Here is a 26507-nt window from a genome sequence, read left to right as displayed (position 1 = left end):
GGAGGAGAGAGGAGGGAGGTGAGGGGGAGAAGGAGCGAGGGGAGGAGGAAGGAGGGGGAAGGGGAGGAGGGAGGAGGGAGGTGAGGAGGGAGGAGGAGGTGAGGAGGGAGGAGAGGGGGAAGGAGGAGGAGGAGGAGCGGCGAATCCCCCGCCTCCGCCGCCGCATTGAGCCGGGCCGCCCCACGGGGCAGGACAGAGCTCGCGGGGCGCTCAGTCCATTCAGTCCTTCATTCAGGCGGATGGACTGAGCGCTTCCTGTGGGCACAGCACTGCACTAAGCGCTGGCTGGGGAAGTACGAGTCGGAAACCTAGACAGACAGACAGACAGACAGACAGACAGACAGACAGAGAGACAGACGGTCCCTACCCCCCGGAGCCCGCGGCCCAGGGCGGGCGGCAGGTAAAGGAGCGGCGGACCCCCGGGGGCTGGGGGCCGGGAGGGCCGGGCCGGGCCGGGGCGGGGCGGGGGCTGCAGCCCCATGGGGCACTGGGCGGGGAAGAATAATTTATTATAATAATAATAATAATATCTATTAAGCGCTTACTACGGGCCAAGCACTGTGCTAAGCGCCGGGAAGGTTCCTAATGGCAATAATGATGGCATTTATTAAGCGCTTACTACGTGCCAAGCACTGTTCTAAGGTGAGCAGGTTGTCCCACGTGGGGCTCATTCATTCGTTCATTCATTCGTATTTATTGAGCGCTTCCTGTGTGCAGAGCACTGTACTAAGCGCTTGGGAAGTCCAAGTTGGCAACATCGAGAGACGGTCCCTACCCAACCGTGGGCTCACAGTCTAGAAAGGGGAGACGGACAACAAAACAAAACATATTAACAAAATAAAATCAATAGAATAAATATCAATCAATCAATCGTATTTATTGAGCGCTTACTATGTGCAGAGCACTGTACTAAGCGCTTGGGAAGTACAAATTGGCATCACATAGAGACAGTCCCTACCCAACAGTGGGCTCACAGTCTAAAAGGGGGAGACAGAGAACAGAACCAAACATACCAACAAAATAAAATAAGTAGGATAGAAATGTACAAGTAAAATAAATAAATGAATGAATAAATAGAGTAATAAATATGTACAACCATATATACATATATACAGGTGCTGTGGGGAAGGGAAGGAGGTAAGACGGGGGGATGGAGAGGGGGACGAGGGGGAGAGGAAAGAAGGGGCTCAGTCTGGGAAGGCCTCCTGGAGGAGGTGAGCTCTCAGCAGGGCCTTGAAGGGAGGAAGAGAGCTAGCTTGGCGGATGGGCAGAGGGAGGGCATTCCAGGCCCGGGGGATGACGTGGGCCGGGGGTCGATGGCGGGACAGGCGAGAGCGAGGTACAGTGAGGAGATTAGTGGTGGAGGAGCGGAGGGTGCGGGCTGGGCAGTAGAAGGAGAGAAGGGAGGTGAGGTAGGAGGGGGCGAGGTGATGGACAGCCTTGAAGCCCAGGGTGAGGAGTTTCTGCCTGATGCGCAGATTGATCGGTAGCCATTGGAGGTTTTTGAGGAGGGGAGTAATATGTCCAGAGCGTTTCTGGACAAAGATAATCCGGGCAGCAGCATGAAGTATGGATTGAAGTGGAGAGAGACACGAGGATGGGAGATCAGAGAGAAGGCTAGTGCAGTAGTCCAGACGGGATAGGATGAGAGCTTGAATTAGCAGGGTAGCGGTTTGGATGGAGAGGAAAGGGCGGATCTTGGCAATGTTGCGGAGCTGAGACCGGCAGGTTTTGGTGACGGCTTGGATGTGAGGGGTGAATGAGAGAGCGGAGTCGAGGATGACACCAAGGTTGCGGGCTTGTGAGACGGGAAGGATGGTAGTGCCGTCAACAGAGATGGGAAAGTCAGGGAGAGGACAAGGTTTGGGAGGGAAGACAAGGAGCTCAGTCTTCGACATGTTGAGCTTTAGGTGGCGGGCGGACATCCAGATGGAGATGTCCTGAAGGCAGGAGGAGATGCGAGCCTGGAGGGAGGGGGAGAGAGCAGGGGCAGAGATGTAGATCTGGGTGTCATCAGCGTAGAGATGATAGTTGAAGCCGTGCGAGCGAATGAGGTCACCAAGGGAGTGAGTGTAGATTGAGAACAGAAGGGGACCAAGCACTGAACCTTGGGGAACCCCCACAGTAAGAGGATGGGAGGGGGAGGAGGAGCCTGCAAAAGAGACTGAGAAAGAACGACCGGAGAGATAAGAGGAGAACCAGGAGAGGACGGAGTCTGTGAAGCCAAGGTCAGATAACGTGTTGAGGAGAAGGGGGTGGTCCACAGTGTCAAAGGCAGCTGAGAGGTCGAGGAGGATTAGGACAGAGTATGAGCCGTTGGATTTGGCAAGCAGGAGGTCATTGGTGACCTTTGAGAGCGCAGTTTCCGTGGAATGAAGGGGACGGAAGCCAGAGTGGAGGGGGTCGAGGAGAGAGTTGTTGTTGAGGAATTCTAGGCAGCGCGTGTAGACAACTCGTTCAAGGAGTTTGGAAAGGAATGGTAGGAGGGATATGGGATGATAACTAGAAGGTGAGGTGGGGTCAAGTGAGGGTTTTTTTAGGATGGGAGAGACATGGGCATGTTTGAAGGCAGAGGGGAAGGAACCAGTGGAGAGTGAGCGGTTGAAGATGGAAGTTAAGGAGGGGAGAAGGGATGGAGTGAGAGATTTCATAAGATGAGAGGGAATGGGGTCAGAAGCACAGGTGGCTGGAGTAGCACTTGAGAGGAGGGAGGAGAGGTCCTCTGAGGATACCGCTGGGAAGGATGGGAGAGTAGCAGAGAGTGTTGAGAGCCGGGGGGTTGGAGAAAGGGGGGAAGAGACTTTGGGGAGGTCAGACCTGATGGATTTAATTTTGTTAATGAAGTAGGAGGCCAGATCGTTTATATGCACAAATAAAATAAAAAAACAGTCTTCCTCCCCATTTTCCAGATGAGGGAACTGAGGCACAGAGAATTGAAGTAATAATCATCATAATAATAATAACGATGGCATTTAATAAGTGCTGACTATGTGCAAAGCACTGTTCTAAGCGCTGGGGTGGTTACAAGGGGGCTCACAGTCTTAATCCCCATTTTACAGATGAGGTAATTGAGGCACAGAGAAGTGAAGTGACTGGCCCAAAGTCACCCAGCTGGAAATTGGCGGAGGCAGGATTTGAACCCCTGACCTCCGACTCCAAAGCCCGGGCTCTTTCCACCGAGCCACGCTGCACCCCAGCCCTTAGTACAGTGCCTGACAAGTAGAAAGTGCTGAACAATTACAATTAAAAATGATAATAATAATAACGATGGTATTTGTTAAGCGCTTACTATGTACAAAGCACCGTTCTAAGCGCTGGGGAGGTTACAAGGTGATCAGATTGGCCCACGGGGGGGCTCACACTTTTCATCCCCATTTTACAAATGAGGTAACTGAGGCCCAGAGAATAATCATCATCATAATAATGGCGTTTATTAAGCACTTACTATGTGCCAAGTACCGTTCTAAGTGCCGGGGAGGTAGGTGATCAGGTTGGCCCACGGGGGGCTCACACTTTTCATCCCCATTTTACAGTTGAGGGAGCTGAGGCCCAGAGAAGTGAAGTGGCTTGCCCAAAGTCACCCAGCTGACAAGTGGCGGAGCCGGGATTTGAACCCCTGACCTCTGCCTCCAAAGCCCGGGCTCTTTCCACCGAGCCACGCTGCATCCCAGCATGCCTGACAAGTAGTAAGTGCTGAACAATTACAGTTAAAAAAATGATGATAATGATAATAAGGCGACTGCTTAGCTCTCTTCCACCTCTTACTTCCCCTCTTCTTTCTCTGGCTCCTTTGTCTTCGCACTTCCATCCCCTCCGTCACTCTTCGGTACTAAATCCAGGAGCCATCATCCCTGCCATGGCCAGCTGGTTCACGATGGGAGTTTCTGACTTGGCCCGATCCTTTCGTTCTGAGCAATATCAAGAACTCGCATTTCCACACTTGAAGCTAGAATGGCCTCGCTCTGGGCCGGTCGCACCACCGTCACGTGGGGCCAGACGAGGCAGACCTCAGAAGGAGCGGGGCCTAGTGGAAAAAACACAAGCTTGGGGGTCAGAGGACCTGGGTTCTAATCCCACTCCGCCCGCTGTTTGCCATGCGACCTTGGTCAAGTCACTTCACGGCTCTGGGCCTCGGTTCCTTCGACTGTAAAATGGGGACTCGATCCCTGTTCTCCCTCCAATTTAAGACCTATGTCTTGGAACAGTGCTTGACACATAGTAAGTAAGCACTCAACAAGTACCACAAAACAGACAAACTAGAGGTTCAGCAGCTGCCTGGCTCAAATGACTCTTCCTGACCGAGGCTGCCGTCGTTTATTTTACTTGTACATGTTTACTATTGAGAGTTAAGAGATTCTTAATTCTCTTAATTTACATTAAGAGAAGCAGCGTGGCTCAGCGGAAAGAGCCCAGGCTTTGGAGTCAGAGGTCATGGGTTCAAATCCCGGCTCCGCCAACTGTCAGCTGGGTGACTTTGGGCAAGTCACTTCACTTCTCTGGGCCTCAGTGACCTTATCTGGAAAATGGGGATGAAGACTGGGAGCCCCCCGTGGGACAACCTGATCACCTTGTAACCTCCCCAGCACTTAGAACGGTGCTTTGCACATAGTAAGCGCTTAATAAATGTCATTATTATTGTTATTGTTGTTCTATTTATTTTGTTAACGATGTGCATATAGCTTTAATTCTGTTTGTTCTGGCGACTTCGACACCTGTCTCCGTGCTTTGTTTTGTTGTCTGTCTCCCACTCTTCTGGGCTGTGAGCCCGTTGTTGGGTCGGGACCGTCTCTATATGTTGCCGACTTGTATTTCCCAAGCGCTTAGGACAGTGTTCTGCACACAATAAGCGCTCAATAAATATGAATGAATGAATCACCAAGCTAAAACAGGGTCAGTTGGGGAGGCAGTAGCAGTGTTGATTCATTCATTCATTCAGTCGTATTCATTGAGTGCTTACTGTGTGCAGAGCACTGTACTAAGCGCTTGGCAAGTACAAGTCGGCAACATAGAGAGACGGTCCCTACCCAACAACGGGCTCACCGTCTAGAGGGGGGAGTGGCAGATAGCCATGGCAGACAAGTATCCCCCCAAAGGGGTAGGGGTTTCAAACCATTCAAATCCTTTGCCGTTTCCCTTATCTGTAATTTATTTTAATGTCTGTCTTCCCCTCTAAACTGGAAGCTCCTTGTGAGCAGGTGTCATGTGTAACCTCTCTGTCATATCGCATACTCCCAAGTGCAGCGTGGAATAATAATAATAATAATAATAATAATAATAACAATAATGGTGGCACTTGTTAAGCGCTTACTATGTGCAAAGGGCTGTTCTAAGCGCCGGAGGGATACAAGGTAGTCAAGTTGTCCCATATAATAATAATAATAATAATAATAATGGCATTTATTAAGCACTTACTATGTGCACAGCACTGTTCTAAGCGCCGGGGGATAGAAGGTAATCAGGTTGTCCCACATAATAATAATAATAATAATGATGGAATTTATTAAGCGCTTGCTATGTGCACAGCACTGTTCTAAGCGCTGGGGGGATACAAGGTAATCAGGTTGTCCAACATAATAGTAATAATAATAATGACGATGGCATTTATTAAGTGCTTACTATGTGCAAAGCACTGTTCTAAGCGCTGGGGGGAATCAGGTTGTCCAACATAATAATAATAATAATAATAATAATTATGGCATTTATTAAGCGCTTACTATGTGCAAAGCACTGCTCTAAGCGCCGGGGGGATACAAGGTAATCAGGTTGTCCCACATAATAATAATGATAATAATAATAATTATGGCATTTATTAAGTGCTTACTATGTGCAAAGCACTGTTTTAAGCGCTGGGGGGATACAAGGTAATCAGGTTGTCCCATATAATAATAATGGCATCGATTAAGCGCTTACTATGTGCAAAGTACTGTTCTAAGCGCTGGGGGGATACAAGGTAATCAGGTTGTCCCACATAATAATAATAATAATGGCATTTATTAAGTGCTTGCTGTGTGCAAAGCACTGTTCTAAGTGCTGGGGAGGTTACAAGGTGATCGGGTTGTCCCACATGGGGCTCACAGTCCTAATCCCCATTTTGCAGATGAGGTAACGGAGGCCCAGAGAAGTTAAGTGACTTGCCCCGAGCCACCCATCTGACAAATGGCGGAGCCGGGATTAGAACCCATAACCTCTGATTCCCAAGCCCGGGCTTTTTCCACTGAACTACGAGTGGATACAGGGCCTGGATCTCAGAATAATAATAATAATAATAATAATAATAATAACATTTATTAAGCGCTTACTATGTGCAAAGCACTGTTCTAAGCGCTGGGGAAGGTTACAAGGTGATCGGGTTGGCCCACGGGGGGTTCACAGTCTTCATCCCCATTTTCCAGATGAGGTAACTGAGGCCCAGAGAAGTGAAGTGACTTGCCCAAGGTCACCCAGCTGACAATTGGCAGAGCCGGGATTTGAACCCATGACCTCTGACTCCAAAGTCCGGGCTCTTTCCACTGAGCCACTCTGAAGGACCTGGGTTCTCATCCCAGCTCTGCCACTTGTCTGTTGTGTGTCCATGGGCAAGTCGCTTCACTTCTCTGTGCCTCAGTTAACTCATCTGGAAAATGGAGATGAAGACTGTGAGCCCAATGTGGGACAGGGACTGTGTCCACCCTAACTTGCTTGTATCTAATGATGTGCTAGACGCCCATCTGGCTTTACTTCTATTTATTCTGATGACTTGACACCTGTCCACATATTTTGTTTTGTTGTCTGTCTCCCTCTTCTAGACTGTGAGTCCGTTGTTGGGTAGGGACCGTCTCTATATGTTGCCAACTTGGACTTCCCAAGTGCTTAGTACAGTGCTCTGCACACAGTAAGTGCTCAATAAATATGATTGATTGAATGAATGAATAAATCTACTCCAGTGCTTAGAACAGTGCTTGACACTTGGGAAGTGCTTAACAAATACCATCATTATTGTTACCCTCGAGGCTGTAAGTTCACTATGGACAGGTAATGTGCCTGTTTATTGTTGTATTGTACTCTCAAGTGCTTAGTACAATCCTGTACACCCAGTTAGCGCTCAGTACATACAATTGACTGGCTGACTATTATTCCCTGGCCATCCTTTTAATCCTCATTTTCCTCCTTGCTCCCTTTCCTTATCTCCCTTCTTTTTTTTCTATGCCCTACTCTTCCTCCTGTCTTTTTCACAGGTGATTTATCATCACCTTACTCCAAAGCCTCCACATTTTTTTGTGCATATTTTTTTACACTAGAACTGGATACCCATTGGGAAGTGTTTATATTCTAAACAAGAACCGTGCTTTGCACATAGGAAGCGCTTAATAAATGTCACAAAAAAAAGAATTTTATGTAAGACATTTAATGCCATCCTAGCATGTGAAAATGTTTATTTTACGAAATAAAGTCTTGTTTCGTGTGCTCACACTAAAAATACTGCATTTATTTTGACCATCGTGGTCTTCTTTCCCTACATCTCACACGTAGTACTATATTTAGTAGCAGCGTGCCTCAGTGGAAAGAGCCCGGGCTTTGGAGTCCGAGGTCATGGGTTCAAATTCCGACTCCGCCAATTGTCAGCTGTGTGACTTTGGGCAAGTCACTTCACCTCTCTGTGCCTCAGTTCCCTCCTCTGTAAAATGGGGATTAAGACTGAGGGCCCCACGTGGGATAACCTGATAATGCTTAGTACAGTGCTTTGCATATGGTAAGCACTTAATAAATGCCATCATCATCATTATTATTATTGTATTTACTGCCACATAGTAAGTGCTTAACAAATGCCATAATTATTAATTGCTATGAATAATACTAGATATCATCTAGTCATCTAAAGAATATTTGAAATTTATTTTTCTTAATGTCTGTCTCTGCCTCTATCTGTAACCTCACTGCGAGCAGAGAATGTGCCGCTTGCAATTTGAGATAGACGCAGCATGGCCTACCAGATAGCGTGTGGGCCGAGAGTTAGAAGGACTTGGGTTCTAATCCTGGCTCTGCCGCTTGTCTGCTGTGTGTCCTCGGGCGAGTCGCGTAACTCCTTGGTGCTTCGATTCCCTTATCCGTAAAAAATGGGAATTAGACTGTGAGCCCCATGTGGAATATGGCCTGTGTCCAACCTGATTAGCTTATGTCTACCCCAGGGCTTAGAACATTGTCTGGCACATAGTAAGCGCTCAACAAATACTATTAAAAAATTTAAAAAAGGTAAGACTTGCCCAGGCACAGGTGATTAAAGAAGTGCCTTGCACATAGTAAGTGCTTAATAAATGCCATTAAAAAAACCCCAGCAGCTGAGCTACTGTTCCCTTCTAGACTGTGAGCCCACTGTTGGGTAGGGACCGTCTCTGTGTGTTGCCGGCTTGTACTTCCCAAGCGCTTAGTTCAGTGCTCTGCACACAGTAAGTGCTCAATGAATACGATTGATTGATTGATTCCCTCACCCATCTTGTAGAATAGTGCTGTGCTGAATTGACAAAGTCATTCCTAATTATTGTGGCCGAGTGGCTAGAGCACAACAGGCCTGGGATTCAGCAGGACTTGGGTTTTGATCCTGGCTCTGCCACTTGTGTGCTGTGTGACCTCGGGCAAGTCACTTCACTTCTCTGGGCCTCAGTTACCTCATCTAGAAAATGGGGGTAAAGACTGTGAGCTCTACACAGGACAGGGACTGGGTCCGACCTAATCAGCTTGTATCTACCCCAAGATAGATTGATTTTTAAAAAAAAAACTGCAGCTAAATTTATTGTGATTTAGTGTGATCTGCCTGGCAGAGAGGAAGTGCTTAACAAATACCATCCCAAAAAAGTCTTATTTATGTTGTCTATGTGATTGGATCATCGCATTGTTAACAGTGATGGGACTGCGTGTTTTGTCAAAGATGCCAACCCAGTTGAGGAACTCAACTTTAAAAATATTTCATCAAGCCCAGTCATGACAACCTAATAGCTCTTGTCTCTCCTCCTGTAACCGTCGAGGTAATCTGTGCAGATTAGCCGTATTTGAAAACCATCATCCATTTTTTTCGGTAATGCTTATTAAAACCCATCATCAGCTATTATGGATGTATGTAGATTTATTCAATTGTACATTGACTTATTTATTTTGTTCTCTGTCAGTCTTCTTCATCCGCGTATAAGCTCCTTGTGGACAGGAGGCGCTCAGTATTACTGGATGCTTCATAGATTGCCTTATTTTGTGAGTGGTCATGCACAAAAGCAGTCAGATGTGGAAATTAGATATTGTACATTGCCACCATAGTGGGAAAATTCTTCCTTTCATTTCCCTGAAAGAGATTTTCTAGGTGAATTTGACCAACCCCAGCGGTGGTCATTAACCTGTAGAAAATATCATTTTCACTTTCTCCCTGTCGTATCAAGATTGGATAGCCTAAGAAAAAAATCGCAGTGGGAAAAAGCGGAGGGATAAAGAATCTTGAGCTATTATAGCACCATTGCTTCCAGCGAATGCTTTTCAGGACACTGTAAGAGTAATCTAAGTAGTCGTGCGACATACTAAATAGAGCGTGGGCCTCTGAAACAGAAGGTCATGGGTTCTTGACCTTGGGCATGCCACTTTACTTCTCTGTGCCTCAGTTACCTCATCAACTGTAAAATGGGGATGAAGACTGTGAGCCCTTTGTGGGACAGGGACTGCGTCCAACCTGATTTGCTCGTGTCCACCCCAGAGCTTAGTATGGTGCCTGGCTCCTAGTAAGTGCTTAACAAATGCAGTAGTTATTAATTATTATTGAGAAAAGTTAGAGATAGTTCCCCAGGATAAGTCCTGTTTGGCCTAGGGCATTAAAGTTGCCATGAGAACTGTCTTTAGACGGTTCAGGAATGCTTCTCATCACTCGACATCCAAAATTCTCCCAGATCTTTCCATGGTAAGTGGAAAATGGCTGCAGATTCTTTATATACTTGGGGTGGCTGTCTAGGAGAAAAGTCTTCAGGAAAGTTATGTCACTGAAAAGACAAAAACGGTGCATGGGCCACATGCATCTGTTTTAGCAGCACACAAGTACATTATAGTAATTAGTATCATCTTTGAATCTGAAAGAAAGATATATGCACATAGTAATTATGCCTGGAAAAGAATTCTCTGTCCAGGCGCTGCTCTGTATCTGGATTTTGTGAGTATCGGTTAGCAGTAGTAGGTTTTATTCCCAAACTAAGCCCCACTTTTCCTCTGCCCCCCCCATTGTCCCGACCCACCCTCTTTGCTCTCCCCTGCTCCTCACAGCACTTGCGTATAGATGTACATATTTATAATATTAATTCTATTTATTTTTATCAATGATGTGTATGTATCTATAATTCTATTTATTTATAAGGGCGCTACTGATGTCTGTTTACTTGTTTTGATGTCTGTCTCCCCCGTTCTAGAATTTGAGCCCATCGTGGGCAGTGATTGTCTCTATTTGTTGCTGCACTGTACTTCCCAAGCGCGATGTTCAGTGCTCTGCACACAATAAGCGCTCAAAAATACGATTGAACGAATGAATGAATTGATCGCCCACTGTATGTAATAATGAAGAGAGAGGGTCCCTGCTCACAAAAAGGTTGTACTCTAGCAAGGGAGACAAATTTACCCACAACATTTTCCAAATGAATCAATTGAGCGAATCTAGAGAAGCAGCGTGGCTCAATGGCAAGAGCCCAGGCTTCGGAGTCAGAGGTCATGGGTTCAAATCCCCACTCCGCCACTTGTCAGCTGGGTGACTTTGGGCAAGTCACTTCACTTCTCTGGGCCTCAGTTCCCTCATCTGGAAAATGGGGATGAAGACCGTGAGTCCCCCGTGGGACCACCTGATCACCTTGTAACCTCCCCAGTGCTTAGAGCAGTGCTTTGCACATAGTAAGTGCTTAATAAATGCCATCATCATCATCATTATTATTATTATGAATGTAAGAAGGGTATAAATTAATTTGTAAGTCCAAGAGGTGGGTGAAGTAAAATGACCTCGTGGAAAGAGCACTGCCCTGGGAGTAAGAGGACGTGGGTTCTAATCCCAGCCCTGCCACGTGTCTGCTGTGTGACCTTGGGCAAGTGACTTTACTTCTCGAGGCCTCAGTTACCTCATCTGTAAAATGAGGATTAGGACTGTGACCCCCACGTGGGACAGAGACCTGTGCCCAACCTGATTATCTTGTATCTACTCCAGTGCTTAATTCAGTGCCTGGCACATAGTAAGCGCTTAACAAATACCACAGTTTTTAGTGTTATATGGTTCCAGGAGCTGGGAAATTAATCAGGAAGGGCTCGTTGTCCTAGGAGGGATTTTAAGAGAGATAATAATAATAATACTGCTGATGATGGTATCTGTTAAGCGCTTACTATGTGCAAAGCACTGTTCTAAGCGCTGGGGGGGATACAAAGTGATCACGTTGTCCCCTGTGGGGCTCACAGTCTTAGTCCCCATTTTACAGATGAGGGAACTGAGGCAGAGAAGTGAAGTGTGAGCCCCCTCCTTCCTCTCCCCCTCCCCATCCCCCCCGCCTTACCTCCTTCCCCTCCCCACAGCACCTGTATATATGTATATATGTCTGTACGTATTTATTACTCTATTTTATTTGTACATATTTATTCTATTCATTTTATTTCGTCAATATGTTTTGTTTTGTTGTCTGTCTTTCCCTTCTAGACTGTGAGCCCGCTGTTGGGTAGGGACCATCTCTGGATGTTGCCAACTTGTACTTCCCAAGCCCTTAGTACAGTGCTCTGCACACAGTAAGCGCTCAATAAATACGATTGAATGAATGAATGAATGAAGTGTCTTGCCCAAAATCACACAGCTGACGAGTGGCGGAGTAGGGATTAGAACCCATGACCTCTGACACCCAAGCCTGGGCTCTTTCCACTGAGCCACGCTTGATCTGAATGGGGACAGAGCAGCGGCCTGTCCGCTGTTAGAAGGGAGGGGGCTTCAAACCAGGGGAACAGTCTGAATGAAGTGGGAGAGACAAGAGTGAGGTATATTTAGAAGATTGGCTCCAGGCTAGGTGAATTCAATTTTTTTCCCTCCATTTTAAAGAATCAGTTTCTTTTTACCTCAGTCTGTTGCTATTCAGAGATGTTTGTTTCCCAGTGACTTTCCTTAGGACTGCATTTAAAGCATTTTCTTTTGATTTTTATACCTACATCTGTTTTTCTCTCTTTGCCCTACAGTTAGTTCCTAATAACTCCATGCTCCTTTCTTTTCTGCTCTCCTCTTTGACCTGCACTGGCCTGCTTTAAAATACAAAAAAAAAAAGATTGCTCATAGGAGCAGCGTGAAGCACAGTTCTGAGAGTTAGAAGGACCTGGGTTCTAATCTTGGCTCTGACACCTTTCAGTCACTCACTCATTCAGTCGTATTTAGTGAGCACTTACTGTGTGCAGATCACTGTACTAAGCGCTTGGGGAAGTACAATACAGCAATAAAGAGACAATCCCTGCCCACGGTGAGCTCACAGTCCAGGGGGGTGGGGTGGGGAGAGGCCTTGTCTCACAGAGAAGACAAGTTCCTCTGTGTGACCTTGGGCAAGTCACTTAACGTCCGGTGTCTCAGTTTTCTCATCTCTGAAATAATCATCATCATAATAATAATAATGGCATTTATTAAGTGCTTACTCCTGTGAAAGCACTAAGTCTGTGAGCCCCATGTGGGATATGGATGATGTCCTCCCTAATTATTATCAATTACTGCCATAGAGGGGAAGTGAGGAAAACCTCACGGAGATGTGATTTCAGAAGGGCCTTGAAAATGGGGAAACGTTCAGAGGAGAAATGGCAGGGATGGCAGGGTTTGGTTTTTTTTTTTTAAATTTTTAATGCCTTCGTTAAGCACTTACTATGTGCCTGGCATTCTACTAAGCGCTTGGGTAGACAAAGTATTCGGATTGGGCATAGATCATGTCCCAGGTCCTTCTGATTTCCAGGCCTGTGCTGTAATGACAATAATAATAATAATTGCTATTATAATTATGGTACTTGTTAAGCATTTACTACATGGCAAGCACTGTTCTAAGCTCTGGGGTAGATAGACACAAGTAAACAGGTCCCACATGGGGCTTACACTCTTTATCAATCAATCGTATTTATTGAGCGCTTACTATGTGCAGAGTACTGTACTGTACTGTTTATCCCCATTTTACAGGTGAGGTAACTGAGGTTTGCCCAAGATCACACAGCAGACAAGTGGCAGAGCTGGGATTAGAACCCAGATGCCTCTGAGTCCCAGGCCTGTGCTCTAATAATAATAATAGTAATAATGATGGCCTTTGTTAAGTGCTTACTATGTGCAAAGCACAGTTCTAAGCTCTAACCATGAAGTCATGCTGCTTTTTGAGTGGTTGCTCATCTCTCTCTCCCTCAAATAAAAAGTTCATACTGTTGGGTTTTGAGGTTCTCCTCCAGCTGTCTGCATTTTACTTTTCAGGTTTTCTGACCTGCTTTTCCTCAGGTCCCAGTCTCCGTTCTGGCCCTGCCATGACCTGTTTCTGTCTCCCTGCCTCTGTCCCCTTATTCATAGAGCTCTGTTCCTCCCCAAATCTGCCAGAACAGACTCCTTCCCTGATTCATAAAACCCTTTAAGTCCTACTGCTAATAAAATAATAATAATAATAATAAATCGTGCTATTTAAGTGCTTACTATATGCCAAGCACTATACTAAGAGTCAAAGGTCGTGGGTTCAAATCCCAGCTCCGCCACTTGTCAGCTGTGTGACTTTGGGCAAGTCACTTCACTTCTCTGGGCCTCAGTTTCCTCATCTGTAAAATAGGGATGAAGACTGTGAGCCCCCCTTGGGACGACCTGATCACCTTGTAACCTCCCCAGCGCTTAGAACAGTGCTTTGCACATAGTAAGCACTTAACAAATGCCATTGTTATTATTAAGAGCTGGAATAGATGTGGGACAAGCTAATTGTCTTGCATCTGCCCTAGTGCTTAGAACAGTGCTTGGCACATAGTAAGCGCTTAACAAATACCAACATTATTATTATTATTATATAAGGTAATTCATTGATTCATTCAGTCATATTTATTAAGCACTTACTGTGTGCAGAGCACTGTACTAAGGGCTTGGGAAGTACAGGTTGGGCTGGACATAGTCCCTGTCCCACATTGGGCTCACAGTCTTCAACCCCATTTTACAGATGAGGTAACTGAGGCCCAGAGACATGAAGTGACATGTTCAAGGTCACACAGCAGAGAAGTGGTGGAGGGCAGGATTAGAACCCAGGTCCTTCTCACTCCCAGTGTTGTGCTCTATCCACTGGGCCATTCTGCTTCCTAGGAGCCTTAATTAATTATTTACACCGTGAATCGTATCAACCCAACAGTCAGCGCTTACATATCTATATACACACACTCTTTTCATCCGTGCACATATGATTTCAATTGAACATTCAATTTATTCTGAGTGTACTGTGTTCCTATTTTTGATGTCTGTCTCCCTTTTAAAACTAATCTGCTTTTGGGCTAGAATTGGGTCTCGTGCTGTGTTGTACTTTCCCAAGAGATTAGTAATAATGATGGTATTTATTAAGCACTTACTATGTGCCAAGCACTGTTCTAAGCGACTGGACGGTGCCTTTGGCTCCATAAATATCATTTCTATTAGGATTCCTACAGGTGGAGGCCGACCTAACATTTCTTAATGGATTTTGAAAGGGAAAAAAAAGAGCCAAGTTGGTTTTGAACCCGTTGAATTTTCCCAAAGTAATCAGCATACATTTAGAGATGAGTGAATGTTGTGAAAGACAAACTGGAGTCACAATCAACAGCTAAATTACGGTTAACGATAATGGAACTTGCAGAACTAGTAAAAAAATTTCCATAAACAAAATTTCATTAGGGTTCACCTTAAATCGCGCTTGGGAATTTATGGAATTGAAAAGTTGGATTTAAGGGACTTTATGTAGAAATTGACTTTTCTATATAAAATAAATCAAATTTTCCATGGCATTCCCAGAGAAGATATAGAGTGTGATGTATGGCACACTGTGAACTAAACAAATGAGTATTTAATTATGTAACACATGAGTACTAAAGTTTAAGTTAAATTGTAATGCTATGTCAAACTTGCATTTTATTTAACATAAACCCATTTCGTAGCTACATTTGTCTTAAAACATGTAGAATATAATATTAATTTTATTTAACATAAACCCATTTCGTAGCTACCTTTGTCTTAAAACATGTAGAATATAGTATTAAAAATATCCTGTATTTTAACTTAAATAAGATGTCATATACACTCAGAGCACGGGCTTGGGAGTCAGCGGTCATGGGTTCTAATCCCAGATCGACCACATGTCTGCTGTGTGACCTTGGGCAAGTCACTTAACTTCTCTGAGCCTCAGTTAACTCATCTGTAAAATGGGGATGAAGACTGTGAGCCCCACATGGGACAACGTGATCACCTTGCATCCCCCCACCGCTTAGAACAGTGCTTTGCATGTAGTAAGTGCTTAACAAATGCCATCATTATTATTATTATTATTACCATACATTCTTTGTATATACCTTAATGTATATCATTATGGGTTTATTTCTAAGAGACTCCTTAGCCTGAGTTCCTGGATGATGGCCCCTAAAGTTCCTGCATTAATCCAGCCCTACCTGGGTCTGAAATGGCCCATTGAAATGTGGGCATTGAAATATTGCATTTAATGCACGCGTAAAATTCCTGCTGAAAATGTGTTACTTATGATAAGTGTACTTAGGATAAATACCTTTATTTTCTCCAGTTTCTCCAGTTTTTACATCAGTTGGTGTGGTTTTCAGCTGTTCTGCCCCTTGTATTATATTTATATTTTAAGTACCTGGCTTCCTTCCTTCCACGTTGGCTTCTGCTGTTGAGTCTAATAATAATAATAATAATAATAATACTGATGGCATTTATTAAGCGTTTACTATGTGCACTTACTATGTGTACTATGTACTATGTGTTTTTTCCCTCCTTGTTGGATCTTGAATTGCTCATAGTAGTTAATGATAATTACAACACTCGTTAAGTGCTTAATATGTGCCAAGCACTGTAGTAAGCACTGGAGGAGCTAGCTACAAAATAATCAGACTGGACACAGTCCCTGTCCCACATGGGGTTTACAGACCTAAGTAGAAGGTACTAGGATTTAATCCCCATTGTACAGATGAGGAAACTGAGGGAAAGATATTTAGGTGCCTTGGCTAAGGTCATACAGCAGATCAGTGGCAAGGCCTGGTTTAGGATTCAGGTCTTCTGATTTCATCATCATCATCATCATCAATCGTATTTATTGAGCGCTTACTATGTGCAGAGCACTTTACTAAGCGCTTGGGAAGTACAAATTGGCAACATATAGAGACAGTCCCTACCCAACATTGGGCTCACAGTCTAAAAGGGGAAATGCTTTTCCAGGCCCATGCTCTCCCGTAGGCCACACTTCTTCCTCTTATATGAAAATATCACTATATTTCATATCTGAAATATATATTTCAGATATATTTCCATATCTGAAAGATGAGAGAGGGCTACTTTCACTCCATTGCTTCGCATCTCACATTTTGAAGGGAGCATGCTAATGTAGGATGACTTCTTCCCATGAATTTAGCACACTCCTTTTCTCTGCCTTCTCTGGAGTCTACCAGGCTGGGTAGTTTCCTGTGTCCCTGTCCTCATTAATGGGGTGGATAATAAATGCAACAGATGGATAAGCATTTTTATCTTGCTTGCTCTGTTAATGTGACTGCTTTGGTACGTGCTCTGTTGAGTGCATATTTTATTTCCTTAGAATTAGCCAGCTCTAAGGAGTTAAGCAATTTCTAAAGGAATTAAGATAACAACCACGCACCTCTCTGAATAATCGGGCAATAAGTGGTACAAAATCAAGCCAGGATAATGATACCTAAGATGGTAGAGCCATAACATTTATAGGGGTCAAAGGTCACAGAATTTGTTTTTTTACCTCTAGGGCCGTGTTTGAACCAACTCATGAAATCAGTCAATCAATTGTATTTATATGATATTTATCGGAAAGATAGATAAAGGGAAGACGTATTATTTTGGAGGAGTTGAAATGCCATTTTATCATCGAGTTGTATCTTCTGTATTGTAATTTAAACAGGAAGTCACCAATCATCATTGCTTGTATTTAGTGAGCGCTTACTTTTGCAGAGTACTATGATGATGATGATGGTATTTGGTAAGCACTTACCATGTGCAAAGCACTGTTCTGAGTGCTGGAATAATTATGGTATTTGTTGAGTGCTTACTTTGCGCCAAGCACTGTTCTAAGCTCCGGGGTAGATACAAGGTAATGAGGTTGTCCCACGTGGGGCTCACAGTCATTCATTAATTCATTTAGTCAGTCGTATTTATTGCGCGCTCACTGTGTGCAGAGCACTGTACTAAGCGCTTGGGAAGTACAAATCGGCAACATATAGAGACGGTCCCTACCCAACAACGGGCTCACAGTCTAGAAGGGGGAGACAGAGAACAAAACAAAACAAGTAGACAGTCTTAATCCCCATTTTACAGATGAGGAAACTGAGGCACAGAGAATAATAATAATAATTATTATGGTATTTGTTAAGCACTTACTATGTGCCAAACACTGTTCTAAGTGCTGGGGTAGATACAAGGTAAGCAGGTTGTCCCACGTGGGGCTCACAGTCTTAATCCCTGCTTTACACATGAGGTAACAGGCCCAGAGAAGCCAAGTGACTCGCCCAAAGTCACACAGCAGACAAGTGGCAGAGCCGGGATTAGAACCTACGACCTCTGACTCCCAAACCCGTGCTCTTCCCACTAAGCCACACTGCTTGGGAGAGTTAGCAGATGCATTCCCTGTCCAATATGAGTTAACAGTCTGTTAATCAATCAGTGGTATTTATTGAGTACTTCATCATCATCATCATCAATCGTATTTATTGAGCGCTTACTATGTGCAGAGCACTGTACTAAGCGCTTGGGAAGTACAAATTGGCAACATATAGAGACAGTCCCTACCCATCAGTGGGCTCACAGTCTAAAAGGGGGAGACAGAGAACAAAACCAAACATACTAACAAAATAAAATAAATAGAATAGATATGCACGAATAAAATAAATAAATAAATAAATAGAGTAATAAATATGTACAAATATATATACATATATACAGGTGCTGTGGGGAAGGGAAGGAGGTAAGATGGGGGGATGGAGAGGGGGATGAGGGGGAGAGGAAGGAAGGGGCTCAGTCTGGGAAGGCCTCCTGGAGGAGGTGAGCTCTCAGTAGGGCCTTGAAGGGAGGAAGAGAGCTAGCTTGGCGGATGGGAAGAGGGAGGGCATTCCAGGCCCGGGGGATGACTTGGGCCGGGGGCCGATGGCGGGACAGGCGAGAGCGAGGTATGGTGAGGAGATTAGAGGCAGAGGAGCGGAGGGTGCGGGCTGGGCTGTAGAAGGAGAGAAGGGAGGTGAGGTAGGAGGGGGCGAGGTGATGGACAGCCTTGAAGCCCAGGGTGAGGAATACTTACGTGTGCAGAGCACCGTACTAAGTGCTTGGGAGAGTTCCCTGCCCACAAGGAGCTTACAGTCTAGAGGGGGAGAGAGATATTAACATAAATAAATTCTGGATATGTACATAAGTGCTATGGGGCTGGGAGGGTGGATGAATAAAGGAACCAGTCAGGTAGATGCAGAAGGTGTGAGCCCACCGTTGGGTAGGGACTGTCTCTATATGTTGCCAGCTTGTACTTCCCAAGTGCTTATCCAGTGCTCTGCACACAGTAAGCGCTCAATAAATGCAATTGATTGATTGATTGATTGAGTGGAAGAAAAGAAAAAGGCTGCTTAGTCAGGGAAGGCTTCTTGGAGGAGATGCTTCGGGAAGGCTTCTTGGAGGAGATGTGCCTTCAGTTAGGCTTCGAAGGTGGGGAGATTAATTGTCTTTCAGATATGAAGAAGGAGAGTATTCCAGGGCAGAGGCAGAATATGGGAAAGAAGTCAGTGTTAAGATAGATGAGACTGAGGTAACAGTGAGTAGTTTTTTAGAAGAGCGAAGTGTGAAGGCTGCGTTTGTAGCTGGAGAGTAGCGAGTGAGTGACTGAGTGAGTGAATGAGTGAGTGGGCTAGGTGGATTGATGGTAAGGAGTTTCTGTTTGATGTGGAGATGGAAGGGCAACCACTGGAGTTTCTTAAGAAGTGGGGAAACCTGGACTGAACGTTTTGGAGAAAAATGATCCAGGCAGCAGAGTGAAGTTTGCTATATTGTTGTATCGTACCTCCCCAAGTACTTAGTACAGTGCTCTGCACATAGTAAAGCACTCAATAAATCTGATTGACAATTGCTGGTCTGATATAAGTGAAGTATGTTAGATTGTTATATCGTACCCTCCCAAGTGCTTAGTACAGTGCTCTGCATGTAGTAAGCACTCAAGAAATATGATTGACAGTTGGTGGTCTGGTATAAGTGAAGTCTGTTGATTGTTATTTCGTACCCTCCCAAGTGCTTAGTACAGTGCTCTGCACGTAGTAAAGCACTCAGTAATTGTTGGTCTGGTATAAGTGAAGTATATTAGATTGTTATAGCGTACCCTCCCAAGTGCTTAGTACAGTGCATTGCACGTAGTAAGCACTCAATAAATATGATTGACATTTGTTGGTCTGGTATAAGTGAAGTATGTTAGATTGTTATATCGTACCCTCCCAAGTGCTTAATACAGTGCTCTGCACATAATAAAACACTCCATAAATATGACTGACAATTGTTGGTCTGATATAAGTGACGTATGTTAGATTGTTATACTGTACCCTCCCAAGTGCTTAGTACAGTGCTCTGCACATAGTAAAGCACTCAATAAATATGGTTGACAATTGTCGGCCTGGTATAAGTGAAGTATGTTATATTGTTATAGCGTACCCTCCCCAGTGCTTAATACAGTGCTCTGCACATAGTAAAACACTCAATAAATGTGATTGACAGTTGTTGGTCTGGTATAAGTGAAGTATGTTAGATTTTTATATCATACCCTCCCAAGTGCTTAGTATGGTGCTCTGCACGTAGTAAGCACTCAATAAATATGATTGACATTTGTTGGTCTGGTATAAGTGAGGTATGTTATTGTTAAATCGTACCCTCCCAAGTACTTAGTTCAGTGCTCTGCTATGTAGTAAGCACTCAGTAAATATGATTGACATTTGTTGGTCTGGTATAAGTAAAGTATGTTAGATTGTTATAGCGTACCCTCCCAAGTGCTTAGTACGGTGCTTTGCACATAGTAAAGCACTCAATAATTGTTGGTCTGGTATAATTGAAGTATGCTAGATTGTTATATCATACCCTCCCAAGTGCTTAGTATGGTGCTCTGCACGTAGTAAGCACTCAATAAATATAATTGACATTTGTTGGTCTGGTATAAGTGAGGTATGTTAGATTGTTAAATCGTACCCTCCCAAGTGCTTAGTTCAGTGCTCTGCACATTGTAAAACACTCAATAAATATGATTGACAGTTGTTGGTCTGGTATAAGTGAAGTATGTTAGATTTTTATATCGTACCCTCCCAAGTGCTTAGTATGGTGCTCTGCACGTAGTAAGCACTCAATAAATATGATTGACAATTGTCGTTCTGGTATAAGTGACGTATGTTAGATTGTTATATTGTACCCTCCCAAGTTCTTAATACAGTGCTCTGCACATAGTAAAACACTCAATAAATGTGATTGACAGTTGTTGGTCCGGTATAAGTGAAGTATGTTAGATTTTTATATCGTACCCTCCCAAGTGCTTAATACAGTGCTCTGCATATAGTAAAACACTCAATAAATATGATTGACAGTTGTTGGTCTGGTATAAGTGAAGTATGTTAGATTTTTATATCGTATCTTCCCAAGTGCTTAGTACAGTGGCTCTGCACATAGTAAAGCACTCAATAAATATGATTGACAATTGTTGGTCTGGTATAAGTAAAGTACATTAGAATGTTATATCATACTGTCCCAAGTGCTTAGTACAGTGGTCTGCATGTAGTAAGTACTCAATAAATATGATTGACAATTGTTGGTCTGGTATAAGTGATGTTAGATTGTTATATTGTACCCTCCCAAGTGCTTAGTACAGTGGTCTGCATGTAGTAAGTACTCAATAAATATGATTGACAATTGTTGGTCTGGTATAAGTGATGTTAGATTGTTATATAGTACCCTCCCAAGTGCTTAGTACAGTGCTCTGCACATAGTAAAGCACTCAGTAATTGTTGGTCTGGTATAAGTGAACTATGTTAGATTGTTATATCGTACCCTCCCAAGTGCTTAGTACAGTGCTCTGCATGTAGTAAGCACTCAATAAACATGATTGACATTTGTTGGTCTGGTGTAAGTGAGGTATGTTAGATTGTTATATCGTACCCTCCCAAGTGCTTAGTACGGTGCTCTGCACATAGTAAAGCACTCAATAAATATGATTGACAATTGTTGGTCTGGTATAAGTGAAGTATGTTATATTGTTATAGCATAACCTCCCAAGTGCTTAGTACAGTGCTATGCACATAGTAAAGCACTCAATAATTGTTGGTCTGGTATAATTGAAGTATGTTAGATTGTTATATGGTACCCTCCCAAGTGCTTAGTACGTACGGTGCTCTGCATGTAGTAAGCACTCAATAAATATGATTGACAATTGTTGGTCTAAGTGAAGTATGTTAGATTGTTATATCGTACCCTCCCCAGTGCTTAGTACAGTGGCTCGGCACATAGCAAAGCACTCAATAAATATGAATGACATTTGTTGGTCTGGTATAAGTGAAGTATGTTAGATTGTTATAGCGTACCCTCCCAAGTGCTTAGTACAGTGCTATGCACATAGTAAAGCACTCAATAATTGTTGGTCTGGTATAAGTGAAGTATGTTAGATTGTTATATTGTACCTTCCCAAGTGCTTAGTACAGTGCTGTGCAAGTAGCAAGCACTCAATAATTATGATTGACATTTGTTGGTCTGGTATAAGTGAAGTATGTTAGATTGTTATATCATGCGCTCCCAAGTGCTTATTACAGTGGCCTGCATGTAGTAAGCACTCAGTAAATATGATTGACATTTGTTGGTCTGTTATAAGTGAAGTATGTTAGATTGTTATATCATGCCCTCCCAAGTGCTTAGTACATAGTAAAGTACTCAATAAATATGATTGACAATTGTTGGTCTGATGTAAGTGAAGTATGTTAGAATGTTACATTGTACCCTCTCAAGTGCTTAGGACAGTGCTCTGCACATAGTAAGCACTCAATAAATATGATTGACAATTGTTGGTCTGGTATAAGTGACAGTCCTGTTTATATTAATACAGATTATAGAATCGTGGAGAAGTTGTGAAAATGTGAGATATAGTGGTATGTTAGAGAAGAAGCGTGGCTCAGCGGAAAGAGCATGGGCTTTGGAGTCCAAGGTCATGGGTTCAAATCCCGGCTCTGCCAATTGTCAGCTGGGTGACTTTGGGCAAGTCACTTCACTTCTCTGTGCCTCAGTTACCTCATCTATAAAATGGGGATTGAGATTGTGAGCCCCACATGGGACAACCTGATCACCTTGTATCCCCCCAGCGCTTAGAACAGTGCTTTGCACACAGTAGGCGCTTAACAAATACCATCATTATTCTTTTTATGTTCAAGACTTTTCAAAATATTTGGAATTGCGCAGTCCAAGTACTTATTCTCTACCTTTTTCTTCCCAGACTATTTAAGGAATTTTGTGAGTTTACGATCTCCAAATTGTGTTACAATGTAAAATTTTAAGTTTTTCTCCTGGTAGTTCTGATGAATGACTTTTTTAGTTTTGCAACTTACCTGAAAGGTTTTAATGGCACCTGTCATTTAGCTATCTTTCTTAAGGGACCTACTCAGTCTCTGTGGGAAATATAAGCATATAAAGTCATGCAGCATGATATTGGTATTCTAAAACTGGTTATCCTATAATTAGATGTGTATGTATATACATATGTGTGGGGGGTACATACATTTGTGCGTGTATATATATATATATATAGAGAGAGAGAGAGAGAGAGAGAGGTATATAAATATATATAAATTATTGTATAATTACAATTGCATACAATATATTAATATATTTTATATGTAATTGTAATTATCCAATAATTTATAATTAATAATAATTAACAATAATTAATATATATTTTATATGTAATTGTTATTATACAATAATTTATATATGTTTATATACATATATATATAGAGAGAGAGAGAGAGAGAGAAGATAAACAAATACCCACACATTGAGGTTTGAGGATATCACTGCTGATGGTTGAATGGTATCCTGTCATTGGTAGGGGCTGAGATAATAATAATAATAATGATGGTATTTGTTAAGCGCTTACTATGTGCCAAGCACTGTTGTAATGACAGATTCACTCCCTGCAATTCCTTTTACATCAACACTATGTAGCAGCGTGGCTCACTGGGAAGAGCCCGGGCTTTGGAGTCGGAGGTCATGGGTTCAAATGCCGTCTCTGCCGCTTGTTAGCTGTGTGACTTTGGGCAAGTCACTTCACTTCTCTGGGCCTCAGTTCCCTCCTCTGTAAAATGGGGGTGAAGACTGTGAAACCCCCTGTGGGACAACCTGATCACCTTGTAACCTGCCAAGCGCTTAGAACAGTGCTTTGTACATAGTAAGCGCTTAATAAATGCCATTATTATTATTGTTTTTATAATTAACATTATTGCTGATTTGCTGGCTCTGCTTTTGCCATCTGCAGCACTGATCCCCATCTGCCCTCTGGAATCCCCAGGGCTGCCAGAGTCAGGTACCGGCTATCTTCTCTCCCAAGCACTATACTACGAGCTAGTATAGATACAAAGTAGATATAGATACAAGGTAACAAGGTTGGTCACAGTTCATCTATTTTTTTCTGATGGTATTGACGCCCGTCTGCTTGTTTTGTTTTGTTGTCTGTCTCCCCCTTCTAGACTGTGAGCCCGTTGTAGGGAAGGGATTGTCTCTATCTGTTGCCGAATTGTACTTCCCAAGCGCTTAGTACAGTGCCCTGCACACAGTAAACGCTCAATAAATACGATTGAATGAATGAATTAATGATGTTTCTATTTCTATAATTCTGTTTATTCTGGTGGTATTGATGCCTGTCTGCTTGTTTTGTTTTGTTGTCTGTCTCCCCCTTCTAGACTGTGAGCCCATTGTTGGGAAGGGATTGTCTCTATCTGTTGCCGAATTGTACTTTCCAAGTGCTTAGTACAGTGCTGTGCACACAGTAAGCGCTCAATAAATACGACTGAATGAATTAATGAGTATCTTTTAGTGTTATGTTTTTCCTGATATCTCTATTTTAAAACAGTCAAGCTATAGGTTTATGTCAGGCTGTTGTGCCATTTTCCGTATTTCTTCAGAGTACGCTTTATTAGCCTTTTTTTAAACATTCAAATAAAACTTCTTCCTTCCTTATTTATATTCCCTTTGTTTCAGTCCCCAGAAAATTCCCCTGACCCTACCTGAGTAACCTCATCATTCTTTCTCCTCAAACGCCCGCTTGGTGAAAAAAAGTGATTCTTTCAGTGCGGATGAAAAAACAGAAGGCTGTCCATCCCCTTGCCCCCTCCTACCTCACCTCCCTTCTCCAGCCCAGCCCGCACCCTCCACTCCTCTGCCACTCACCTCCTCACTGGGCCTCGTTCTCGCCCGTCCCGCCATCGACCCCCGGCCCACGTCCTCCCCCTGGCCCGGAATGCCCTCCCTCCACACATCTGCCAAACTAGCTCTCTTCCTCCCTTCAAAGGCCTACTGAGAGCTCACCTCCTCCTAGAGGCCTTCCCAAACTGAGCCCCCCCCTTTCCTCGGCTCCTCCTCCCCTCCCAATCTCCCCATTCTCTCCCTCTGTCCTACCCCCTTCCCCTTCCCACAGCCCTTGTGTATATTTGTACATATTTATTACCCTATTTAATTTATGAATGATGTGTATATATAATAATGATGGCATTTGTTAAGTGCTTACTATGTGCAAAGCACTGTTCTAAGCACTGGGGGGATACAAGGTGATCAGGTTGTCCCACGTGGGGCTCACAGTCTTAATCCCCATTTTACAGATGAGGTAACTGAGGCTCAGGGAAGTGAAGTGACTTGCCCAAAGTCACACAGCAGACATGTGGCGGAGTTGGGATTCGAACCCATGACCTGTGACTCCAAAGCCCATGCTCTTTCCACTGAGCCATGCTGGTCCCTGTAATCCTATATATATCCCTATATATCTATAATTCTGTTTGTTTTGATGGTATTGACATGTGTCTACTTGTTTTGTTTTGTTGTCTGTCTCCCCCTTCTAGACTGTGAGCCCGTTGTTGGGTAGGGACTCTCGCTATACGTTGCCGAATTGTACTTTCCAATCGCGTAGTACGGTGCTCTGCGCACAGTAAGTGCTCAATAAATACGATCGAATGAACGAATGAAAGAAGTCATCGCTGGATGCGACCCAAGAGCATGTGACCCACTAGAAATCCAACAGCAGATTAGAACCCGGGTTCTTCGGATTCCCCAGGCCCGTGCTCTAACCACTAGGTCACGCTGCTTCAGGAGTACTAGTATTCATTCATTCATTCAATCGTATTTATTCATTCATTCAATCGTATTTATTGAGCGCATACTATGTGCAGAGCACTGTACTAAGCGCTTGGAAAGTACAAGTTGGCAACATATAGAGATGGTCCCTACTAGTAATAGCAGTTGTAGTAATAATATGTATTGACACCTATCTACTGGTTTGGTTTTGTTGTCTGTCTGCCTCCTTCTAGTCTGTGAGCCCATTGTTGGGTGGGGATTGTCTCTACCTGTTGCCGACTTGTACTTCCCAAGCGCTTAGTCCAGTGCTCTGCTCACGGTAAGCGCTCAATAAATATGACTGAATGAATGAATGAATAATAATAATCACTGTATTTGTTAAGTGCTAACTGTGTGCCAAGCACTGTCCTAAGCACCGGAGTAGATACAAGGTAATCAGGTTGTCCCACGCGGGGCTCACAGTCTTAATCCCCCTTTTACATGTAAGGTAACTGAGGGGCAGAGAAGTGAAGTGACTTGCCCAAAGTCACACGGCTGATGAGTGGCGGAGCCGGGATTGGAATCCACGACCTGTGACTCCCAAGCACGGGCTATTTCCATTAAGCCATGGGGCTTCTACTGGTAGTACTAGTAGTGGTGTGGTGGTGATAGTAGTACTAAAAAAGAAGTAATGGTGGTAGTAAAGGTATTTTTTGGTTGTCTACTGGGTACAAAGCACTATACTAAGCTCTTAGGAAAGTATAACAGAGTTAACAGTGCTCGGCGCAGAGTAAGTGCTTAAGAAATGCTATTATTATTATTATTATTATTATTATTATTATTATTATCTCAGCCCCTACCAGTGACAGGATACCATTCAACCTTGGGGTTCACCTCCTGCCTGATGTTCATTCATTCATTCAATCGTATTTATTGAGCGCTTACTGTGTGCAGAGCACTGTACTAAACGCTAGGGAAGTACAGG

The 26507-nt window shown here is 43.6% G+C and overlaps 1 protein-coding gene across 1 annotated transcript in view; it reads left to right on the top strand.

Annotated features, from left to right (window-relative positions):
- Positions 1–331: 331 nt before the first annotated feature.
- The window catches only part of LOC119921770, a 72373-nt gene continuing 46197 nt past the window's right edge, over positions 332–26507 (top strand). The window contains exon 1 of the mRNA XM_038741814.1: positions 332–400. The gene's annotated coding sequence lies outside the window, so the exon portion shown is untranslated. The remainder of the gene's footprint in view (positions 401–26507) is intronic.

Source organism: Tachyglossus aculeatus, unplaced genomic scaffold (genome assembly GCF_015852505.1).
Source record: "Tachyglossus aculeatus isolate mTacAcu1 unplaced genomic scaffold, mTacAcu1.pri SUPER_30, whole genome shotgun sequence".
NCBI lineage: Eukaryota > Metazoa > Chordata > Mammalia > Monotremata > Tachyglossidae > Tachyglossus > Tachyglossus aculeatus.
The sequence above is the reverse complement of the archived record's forward strand: the minus strand, read 5'-3'. Positions and strand labels throughout refer to the sequence as shown.